This window comes from Trichechus manatus, unplaced genomic scaffold, assembly GCF_000243295.1.
Source record: "Trichechus manatus latirostris isolate Lorelei unplaced genomic scaffold, TriManLat1.0 scaffold00017, whole genome shotgun sequence".
Classification (NCBI taxonomy): domain Eukaryota; kingdom Metazoa; phylum Chordata; class Mammalia; order Sirenia; family Trichechidae; genus Trichechus; species Trichechus manatus.
This window is the reverse complement of record NW_004443953.1, coordinates 20007663-20018390: the sequence shown is the minus strand read 5'-3', so window position 1 is coordinate 20018390 and position 10728 is coordinate 20007663. Positions and strand designations below refer to the sequence as shown.

The 10728-nt window shown below is 37.8% G+C and overlaps 1 long non-coding RNA gene across 1 annotated transcript in view; it reads left to right on the top strand.

Annotated features, from left to right (window-relative positions):
- Positions 1-10579, top strand: part of LOC111819739 (uncharacterized) — a 46472-nt gene extending 35893 nt beyond the window's left edge. The window contains exon 3 of the long non-coding RNA XR_002823317.1: positions 9623-10579. This is a non-coding gene — a long non-coding RNA (uncharacterized LOC111819739). The remainder of the gene's footprint in view (positions 1-9622) is intronic.
- The last annotated feature ends 149 nt before the right edge of the window (positions 10580-10728 follow it).

Genomic DNA, 10728 nt, shown 5'->3' with positions numbered 1-10728 from the left:
AAAACAATCTTTGATGGTTATGAGGGAGGGGAGGGGTGGGGATGGAAAAACACTAAATAGACAATAGATAAGTGATAACTTTGGTGAAGGGTAATGCAGTACACAATACTAGGGAAGCCAGCACAACTTGTCCAAGGCAAGGTCATGGAAGCTCCATAGACACTTGAACTCCCTGAGGGACCGAATTACTGGGCTCAGGGCTGTGGGGACCATTGTCTCAGGGAACATCTAGCTCAATTGGCATAACATAGTTTATAAAGAAAATGTTCTACATTCTACTCTGGTGAGTAGCGTCTGGGATCTTAAAATCTTGTGAACAGCCATCTAAGATACTCCACTGGTCTCACCCCGTCTGGAGCAAGGGAGAATGAAGAAAACCAGAGACACAGGGAAAGATTAGTCCAAAGGACTAATGGACCACAACTACCACAGCCTCCACCAGACAGTCCAGCACAACTAGATGGTGCCCAACTACCATCACCGACTGCTCTGACAGAAATTACAATAGATGATCCTGGACAAAGCAGGAGAAAAATGTAGAACACAATTCTAACTCATACACACAAAAAAGATCAGACTTATTGGTCTGACAGAGACTGGAGAAACCCTGAGAGTATGGCCCCCAGACACCCTTTTAGCTCAGTAATGAAGTCACTCCTGAGGTTCGTCCTTCAGCCAAAGATTAGACAGACCATAAAACGAGACTAAATGGACACACCAGCCCAGATACAAGGATGAGAAGGCATGAGGGGACAGGGAAGCTGGTAATAGGGAACCCAAAGTCGAGAAGGGGAGAGGGTTGACATGTTGCAGGGTTGGCAACCAACGTCACAAAACAATATGTGTATTAATTGTTTAATGAGAAGCTAGTTTGCTCTGTAGACCTTCATCTAAAGTGTAATAAATAAATTTAAAAAATAAAAATAAAAAGTTCATCCATATTGTTCTGTATGTTTCTATAATGATCTTAAATCTCATAAGGTATAAGTCACTATTATTGTTAATTGGGAAATTTCTAATTTTCTAAGATAAAATCTTATACAACACAAATTCTCCTTATCTGATACTTTTATGTTATTTTTGACCTTTTCCCAATCATCTTGCTCTTTTGATTGGCTTGTATTTGCCTTGCCTTACTCCCTGTTCTAGATTCAGCACCCTTATAACTGATCCTTATTCTAGATTATCCCTTCCTAATTGACAATACCATTGTCAATTTGTCCAATAATGGAAATGATTCAAAGCACTTATCAGTGAATTCAACTCCAATAGCATCAAGGAAATCATACTCTCTGTCACTGTGCATTTAAAAGAAATCAACTTGCCAGAAGTACAACTATTCTCATAAGGGGATTCTCAAAGTTACTTGATACTTGAGGCCTCACAAGCCTAGGAATCTCAGTATATTTTGTGAAATACATAATTTGATAGCAGACATAATTTTGATGGTCAAAATTATTTTATTTCTAATGTGTTGCTTTAAAAAAACCTAGATAAACTATTTCAGGCAAATTGACAAGAGAGACTTTGGTTATACAGGCTATCTAGTAATCTTTCTCATTTATTCTTATATTGGGTAAGACAGGGAGCTTTTTCACCTTTGAATAACAAAGCAATTTTCAATTTAAAACAAATAAGTATCAAGAAAAGAACATTTTTTCCTACACCTTACAGACCTCTTATTAAATGTGCTGGATTATTACACAAGTTCTAGAAGAATCCTTGTTATTCAACATTGTTGACTTTTTTTCATTTTTAAAATTGAGATGAAATTGACATAAAATTAACAATTTTAAAGTGAACAATTTAGTAGCATTTATACATTCACAATATTGTGCAACCACATGCCTCCATCTAGTTCCACAACATGTTCATCAACTCAGAAGGAAATCCCATAAACATTAAGTAGCTATTTCCCATTCCCTCCACCCTGCAGCTCCTGGTAGCCACAATCTGTTCAGTTGGTATGGATTTACCCTTTCTGGATGTTTCATATAAATGGAATCATACAGTATGTGGTTGTTTGTGTCAGGCTTCTTTCACTTATTGTAATGCTTTTGAGTTCATCCACTTTGTAACATATATCAGTACTTCATTCCTTTCTATGGCTGAATAATATTCCATTGTATGGATATACCACATTTTATTCATTGAATGGATAAAATATGGTGTATACATGGACGTTTGGGCTGTTTCCATCTTTTGACTATTGTGAATAGTGCTGCTATGAACATGTGTATTCATGTATTTCTTTGAGTACCGGTTTTTCTCTTCTTTTTGGGTACATACCAAGCAGCGGAATTGCTAGATCGCATGGTAACTCTTGCTTAACTTTTTGAGGAGCTGTCTGTCAGACTTTTCCAAAATGGCTACACCGTTTTACATTCCCACCAGCAATCTACAGGAGTTCCAATTTTTCCACATCCTCACCAACACTGATATTTTCCCTTTTTCTGATAATAGCTATCCCAGTGGGTGTGAAGTTGTATCTCATCATGGTTTTGATTTGCATTTTCCTAAGATGCTTTGAGCATCTTTTCATGTGCTTATTGGCCATTATTTCCTTTGCTCATTTTTCAGTTGGTTTATTTGTCTTTTTGTTATTGAGTTGTAAGAGTTCTTTATATATTCTGGATACTAAATCCTTTTCAGATATATGTTTTGCAAGTATTTTCTCCCATTCCGTACATTGTCTTTTCACTTTCTTGAAAATGTCCATTTTAATTTTGATGTGATCCAACTTATCTATTTTTTTCTTTTGTTGCTCATGCTTTTGGTGCCATACCTAAGAATTCACTGCCAAATAAGAAACAAGAAGCAGATCGAGCCAGATGGAGTTAGGGAATATTCTTGTTAGAGAGCACAGCACTAGCCAAGGGCTAGAGGATGAAGGGAGCAGAGTTTGAAAAACAGAGATTAGTATGACTAGAGCCCAGAGAATTAGTTCAAATCCTGATCTCTTCTTACTATTTATTCATCTTGGAAATTTCCTTAACCTCTTTGAGACCATCTTCTCACTTACAGGATTGTTGTGCGGATAATACACATAAAGGCCCTAAACCTTAGTAATAAATCATAAATAGTAGCTGCTGTTTCGTTAATTTACTTAGATTGCATCTCTATTTTTCTGTCTTATATCCCAACTAATCTTTTAGAGACTGCCAAACAACTACCATTGTATAGAACCTTGGCCCAGAACCTTGTTCCTGTGGAGGCTACTACAAGGGCTACCTCTACATGGCTGTTACTATAAATTCCATGAATTTAAGAACAAAGACTGAATCAAAAAAAAAAAAAAACTGGGGTGAAGCAAAGAACAGAACAAAAAGAGGGAAGAAACTTGGGAAAAGTGATTATGAACATTTGTTGTTGTTAGGTGCCATCGAGTCAATTCCAACTCATAGAGACCCTATATACAACAGAATGAAACACTGCCTGGTCCTGCACCATCCTCATGATCGATGCTATGTTTGAGCCCATTGTTGCAGCCACTGTGTCAATCAATCTCGTTGAAAGAACACAGATGTTACCTAATCTGTTTCCCAAATGGACAAGTTTTAAGAAATCACAGAATTTGAATGACTCCACTCAGTGATATAAATAAGAGTGGGCTAACAGACCATCTCTAGCAATTTGTCAACTATCAAGCAAATAAAATCTTGTTCTATTTATTCAGACAAATTGTAGGCTGAGTTATTGTTAGGTGCCATTGAATTGATTCTGACTCATAGTGACCCCATGTGACAGAGTACAACTGCCTCATAAGGTTTTCTAGGCTGTAATTTTCTTTACTGGAGCAGATCGCCAGGTGTTTTCTCTCAGGAGTCACTGCATGGGTTGGGGGTGGGTTCAAACTGTCAATCTTTTTCGGTTAGCAGCTGACCGCTTAACCATTGTGCCACCAGGGCTTCTTATAGGCTAAGTGGTATAGTAGAAAGACTCTGAACAAGCAGTTGGAGCCCAGATCCTAATTGCAGCACTACTACAAATTCGAAGAAAAACTTTGGGCAAGTCATATTTTCCTTTGTTTCTTCACCTGTTTAAGTTGTTCTAGATGTCTAGGATTATGGTTGTTACCATTTACTGTCCCTATGTGTCATGGACTATACTAAATGCTTTTTATACAGATTATGCCATTTGATCTTCACCACCAAAATGCAAAGCAAGGTATCATCATTCCCAAATTATACTTCAAGAAATGATAGTATTTAACATATTAAATGTAGCATGTAACATGACAAAGAATTCAGAGTGTTTGCTTCTGACACTTTTCCTCAAACCCTGCCACTTTCCCTGGTGACATAAATCTGGTAAGTTAATAGAACAAAGTCCTAAAGGTAAATGAAAGATGGAGTATAACATCAAACTTTCAAGTAATGAAAGTGATAGCAAATTTCAAGAACTGACGCAATGACAGGTGAGATTGTAACAAGTGAAGAACCAGAAGTGGGATGATAAACATAGTCTAGACTAAGAATAATCTGTCAGCCAGCTTCCAAGAATGACCATGGAGAGCCCTAACTAATAGACATAGAACATCCAAGCAGCGTGGTGTGTACACGTCCCTAGAGGAGAAAAACACTGAACTACAACTACACAACCCATGCATAAGACTGTTCACCAAGTGCCTTTATATTTGCCTCCTTGGCCCCCAAATTATTTGGACTATTTCAGTAATAAGGTTCCACTACTAAACACACAAGGACAGGAACAATATCTTAACAGAATGAAGGAAACAAATACGCTTACCTCGATGAATACAAAAAAAAGGGGGGGGGGAGGGGGCATCTGACAAAAACTCCATGACCACTGATGAAAAAAACTCTCACCAAACTAGAAACAGAGGGAACTTTAATAAAAGGCATCCATGTAGGCGTCCACGCAAAACTGCCAGCAACATCATTCTTAATGATGGACTACTAAGTATTTTCCTTCTAAAATTGGGGACAGTACAAGGATGTACGCCCTTTAACAGGACCAACATAAGGGTGAGGCAAGCAAGGCACCTAGTGTGCAAAATGCAGGGATGCACTCCCTCTCTGATGGCCAGCCTGCGCTTGCACCTCCCTGAGAGTTCCAGTTTTGCTTCCTGTGTGTCATGCTTCCCTCACCTTATTCCCACCTGCTCTTCCACTTCTGCTGAACATGTATGAGAGGAAAAGGAAATTAAAAAAACTAGTGAGTTTAGCAAGGTCTCAAGATATAAGACCAAATTTTAAAAACATTAATTGTATTTCTATAAATTAGTAGCAAATGGAAAAATTACAATTCCTTTTACAGAAGCACCAAAAAATCTAAAATACTTAGGAACAGATTACCAAAAATCATGCAAGACAAAACAGAGAAAAATTAAAGACCTAAATGAGAAATATACCATTTTCATGGATTAGAAGGCTCACTATTGTTAACATGTGAATTTTCCATGTTGATCTATAGGTTCAATTCAATCAAATTATAATCCCGCCAGGCTTTTTTTATAGAGATTGATAGATTTATTTTAATATTTACCTGGAAATTCAAAGAACATGTACAAAGCAGTCTTGAAAAAGAATGAAAGTAGAAGACTTACACCACCTGAATTCAGAACTTACAAAACTCGTTATTCAAAACTGTGTAGTAGTGGCACAGGGTGGATAAGTAGATCAATGAAAGAAAATACACTCCAGAAATAGATTTACACTTACAGGATTAACTGAATTTTTAAAAAGGGACCAAAGTAATTCAATAAAGAAAGGATTTTCCACAAATGGTGCTGCAACAACTGGATAATCATATGGGAAAAAAATGAACCTCAATCCCTACATCATACCACATATAACAATTAATTTGAGATGGGTCACAGACCTAAACATAAAAGCCAAAACTATAAAGCTTTTAGAAGAAAACAATACCTTTACCATCTGGGGATAGGCATATATTTTAGGCAGAAAGTGCCATTAAAAAAAAAAAGAAAGACTCCATTGAAATTAATAACTTTTCAAGACATTATTAGGGATTGTTGAAATAATGTTTTGGGTTACCTATATGTTTACCACACACACAAACAACTTTAAAAATATTAAAACTTAAATTCACTCAGATACTAGTAAGCACATGGAAACATGCTCATTACTAAGAGAAATAGATGAAAACCATGAGATACCCTACACACCTCATAGAAGCCACAAAAGTGCTTGTATGCGAATATTTGTAACAGCTTTATTCACATTTGCCCAAAACTGTAAACCAACAAAATGCCCACTGACAGAATGGAAATTGTAGTATATTTTTATACAATGGAATACTAGTCAGCAATAAAAAAGAAATACATGACTGAGTCTCAAAAATTTCATGCTGAGTGAAAGCATTGTATAAGAATATATACTACGTGATTCCTTTTATTTGAAGTTTTAGAACAACACTAATTTATGGTGAAAAAAGTGGAACATTGTTAACTTGGGGATGGAGTGGAATGCTTAATTGCCTGGGAAGGAATATTTTTTTTGTCCTCATAGAGGTGTGGGTTAAAAAGCCCATCCATTTATCAAAATTGTGGTTAAGATTTGTGCATTTCAATTTACACAAATTTTACCTAAAAAATGCATGGATGTAAGGAGAGTGGGCAGATGTACCAAAGCAGAATGTTGATGGCTGTAGAAGCTAGGATATAAAGGTTCAATATTTGTTTTAGAAATTTTCCACATTAAAATGTTTAATTACAAAATCTGATTTTTAGGCTCTTAGCCCATATTTAGGAGCCCTGGTGGTGTAATGGTTAAGCGCTTGGCTGCTAACCAAAAAGCTGGATGTTCAAACTCACCAGCGGATCCACAGAGGAAAGACTTGGTGATCTGCTCCTGTAGTTAAGGATTACAGCCTAGGAAACCCTATGAGGCAGTTGTACTTTGTCCTATAGGGTCGCTATGAGTTGGAATTGACTCGTGGAAACACAGCAGCCTGTATTTCCTACAGCCTCCTATCCTTTGACATCTGAGACACTTCACCTCATTGATTTTCTTCCCATCTAAGTCACATACCTCTAGCTTTGACCTTGTCTCAATTTCATCCTAGGTTTCTGGTTTGAGCATCCAGGAAAATGAAAAGTACAGTAAGTGGTTTGAGAAGGGAGTTCAGTTTTGGAGTAAGCATTTGGACATTTGTCATTTTTTAAGGGACTAGGAAGGAGTCCCTGGGTGGTGCAAACAGCTAACATGCGTGGAAGTTCAGGCGCATCCAGAGGTGCCTGGGAAGAAAGGCCTGGCAATTTACTTCCAAAAAAATCAGCCATTGAAAATCCCATGTGTTACTTTGACAACTGCAGGGTTGCCAAGAGTCAGAGTTGGAGCTGTCTCAAGGACAACTGGTGGTACTGGTAAAGGGCTAGGAAAAACGCCAGTGGCGGAAAACTAGAAAATTTTTTAATTTTTTTCCCATACAAAAATTTATACATACATTGTTATGTGACTCTAATTGCTCTTCCCATACTGTGACAGCACACTCCTCCTTTCCACCCCTGATTCCCCATGTCCATTCAACCAGCAACTAACTCTCTCTGACTTCCCATCTCACCTCCGGACAGAAGCTGCCCATTTAGTCTCTTGAATCTACTTGACCTAAGAGGCACACTCTTCACGGGTATCACTTTCTGTCCCACAGTCCGGTCCAATCCCTATCTGAAGAGTGGGGCTTGGAAATTGTTTTAGTTCTGGGCTGATAGAGAATCCAGGGGCCATTCTTTCCGGGGTTCCTCCAGTCTCAGTCAGACCATTAAGTCTAGTCTTCTTACTAGAATTTGAGTTCTGTACCCCACCTTTCTCCTGCTCCATCTGGGACTCTCTGTTGTGTTCCCTGTCAGGGCGGTCATTGGTGGTAGCTGGGCACCATCTAGTTCTGGTCTTAGGCTGATGAAGTCTCAGGTTTACGTGGCCCTTTCTGTCTCTTGGGCTAATACTTTCCTTGTGTCTTTGGTGTTCTTCATTCTCCTTTAGTGTGGGGGGTTGGGAACAATTGATGCATCTTAGATGGCCACTTGCAAGCTTTTAAGACCCCAGATGCCACTCACCAAAGTAGGATGCAGAACATTTTCTTAATAAGCTTTGTTATGCCAATTGACCTAGATGTCCCCTGAAAACATGATCCCCAGACCCCTACCCCTGCTACTCTGTCCCTCAAAGTGTTTGACTGCATTCAGGAATCTTCTTAGCTTTGGTTTAGTCCAGTTGTGCTGACTTCCCCCGTACTGTGTGCTGTTCTTCCCTTCACCTAATCCTTACCTACTATCTAGTTAGTAAATAACCCTCCCCCTTTCTCACCACCCTCGTAACCATCAAAGAATGTTTTCTTCTGTGTTTAAACCTTTTCTTGAGTTCTTATAATAGTGGTCTTATACAATATTTCTCCTTCTGTGACTAAATTCACTCAGCATAATGCCTTCCAGGTTCCTCCATGTTGTTTCACAGGTTCATCTGTGTTATCGTTGTGTAGTATTCCATTGTGTGAATATACCATGATTTGTTGATCCATTCGTCTGCTGATGGACACCTAGGTTGTTTCCATCTTTTTGCTATTGTGAACAGTGCTGCCATGAACATGGGCGTGCATATCTATTCATGTGATGGCTCTTATTTCTCTAGGATATATTCCAAGGCGTGGGATTGCTGGATCCTATGGTACTTCTATTTCTAGCTTTTTAAGGAAGCACCAAATCGATTTCCAAAGGGATTGTACCATTTTCCATTCCCACCAACAGTGTTCCAGTCTCTCCACAATCTCTCCAGTATTTATTATTTTGTATTTTTTGCGATTAATGCTAGCCTTGTTGGGACGAGATCTCATTGTAGTTTTGTATTTCTGTAATGGCTGATTGTGAACGTTTCTTCATGTGTCTGTTAGCTGCCTGAATGTTTTCTTTGGCGAAGTGCCTATTCATATCCTTTGCCCATTTTTTAATTGGGTTGTCTTTGTTGTTGAGGTTTTGCAGTATCTTGTAGATTTAGAGATTAGGCACTGATTGGATTTGTCATAGCCAAAATTTTTTCCCCAGTCTGTAGGTTCACTCTTTTTAAGTGTTTGATTTTTAGGAGCTCCCAGTTATCTAGGCTCTCTTCTGGTGCTTGTGCATTGTTACTTATGGTTTGTATTGTGGGAAAACTAGAACATTTTAACAAACTAATGGTAATTTTTAAGAAGTGATCCACAGTAGGAATCCTTGCAGAGAACTCACAAGAGGTTGAAATTATAAGAATTTATGGAAGCCTCTGAAGGAAGATGGGATGGGATCCAAAGGTGTGGCACCTATTCCATTATAACAGGAGGAAAAGTGGATGAGAATGTAGCAATGTTTGAAGACAGGGAGCCAGGAATTGAACAAACTGGTGACAATTATCAGACTAGAATAAAAGTCCTTTAACTTTTAGGTGACTTGACAGCACCTAACAACTTTCATAATATATTATTACATTTGCTACCTATGTGATGTAACACAATGCCTGCACTTTGTAGATTCTCGCTAATGGCCGCCAAAATTCACTTACCTGTTCTTGTAAAACAATCTTGTTTAGTAGCTATTGCACACATATGTAAGTTTGCTTTCCTAGGTTCACACTGTATCTTTACTCATTTTGAAAAATATTTTCTAACTTAGGCTTATCCTGAGAAAAATCAGGACTACATTCTTTCCAGCTTATTGAAGATATTAGACTGAAGAAATGAAATCTTGCCAATGAAAAATTCTGATGGCCTCCAAAACAGAAACTCCCACTGCTCAGCCCCAGACTCTGCCCATGTAAGAGTGAAAATATCTAAGAGCAATCATATTGGATATATGTTGAAGTTGAGGATGGGTAGTTTTTATTGTTCAAGAAAGAGCTGATATTTTGGAAAAAGAGAGGCACCAACAAAAGTAATGATGGTGAAGAATAAGTACTTGCATGGAAAAATGGTCCATCTTGTAACTGTGTTCTAGTTAATAGAAATAACCATGAATGAAATAAAGCTTACAACTTCCCTTTCTCCCTACTTTAAGGGCACAATCCCTAATAAAGATGGGAACCTTCTACCTTCAAACTTCTGACCTCAAACCCCAACTCCTTTAACTCCCAAATGCACATTTTCAGTTTCTTACTGTATACTTTTCTACCTCTCCCACTGACATGAGCTTAAATTATGAAGGCACTAACAAAAAATGTTCTAACCTGAACGCAAATTAACCAAGTATTGCCCCAGGAGCTTAAAGATCTTATGATGTCTTCATAACAATCCTCTCACAATAATTATGAGTTTCTACAATTATTTATAAAAATGTAAAGATGTATATTTGGTTAAGGATACTAAGTTTGTGAATGTCACTACACAATGAATTAAGCAAACTTTTATTGAAGCATAAATCGTGGTAAAGAAATACATTTCAACTGATTTAAGTCCAACACCATGAAGGGAGAAATATGGCACACCAAAACTTCCCCTCCTCTATCATTAACTCAGATTACTATCCAATGTATAGGTTTCCTTTTGCTAGGCTTTTTTTTACATACAAATTTGCACTTTTTCAACATTAAAATTTTAAAATCTATTAAAAAAAAAAAAACAGACCTCAAGCCAACAAATGTCATCAAATCTACTGGAATACTGTTCAAGAACAAAGTCCACTGAGTATTGGTCCTCAAAACAGAGCACATTACAGAAACGTTAGGTGCTGTGCTACTTACAGAATCAAACTGATCACACTGACGGCATGCTTCTTCAATGAAG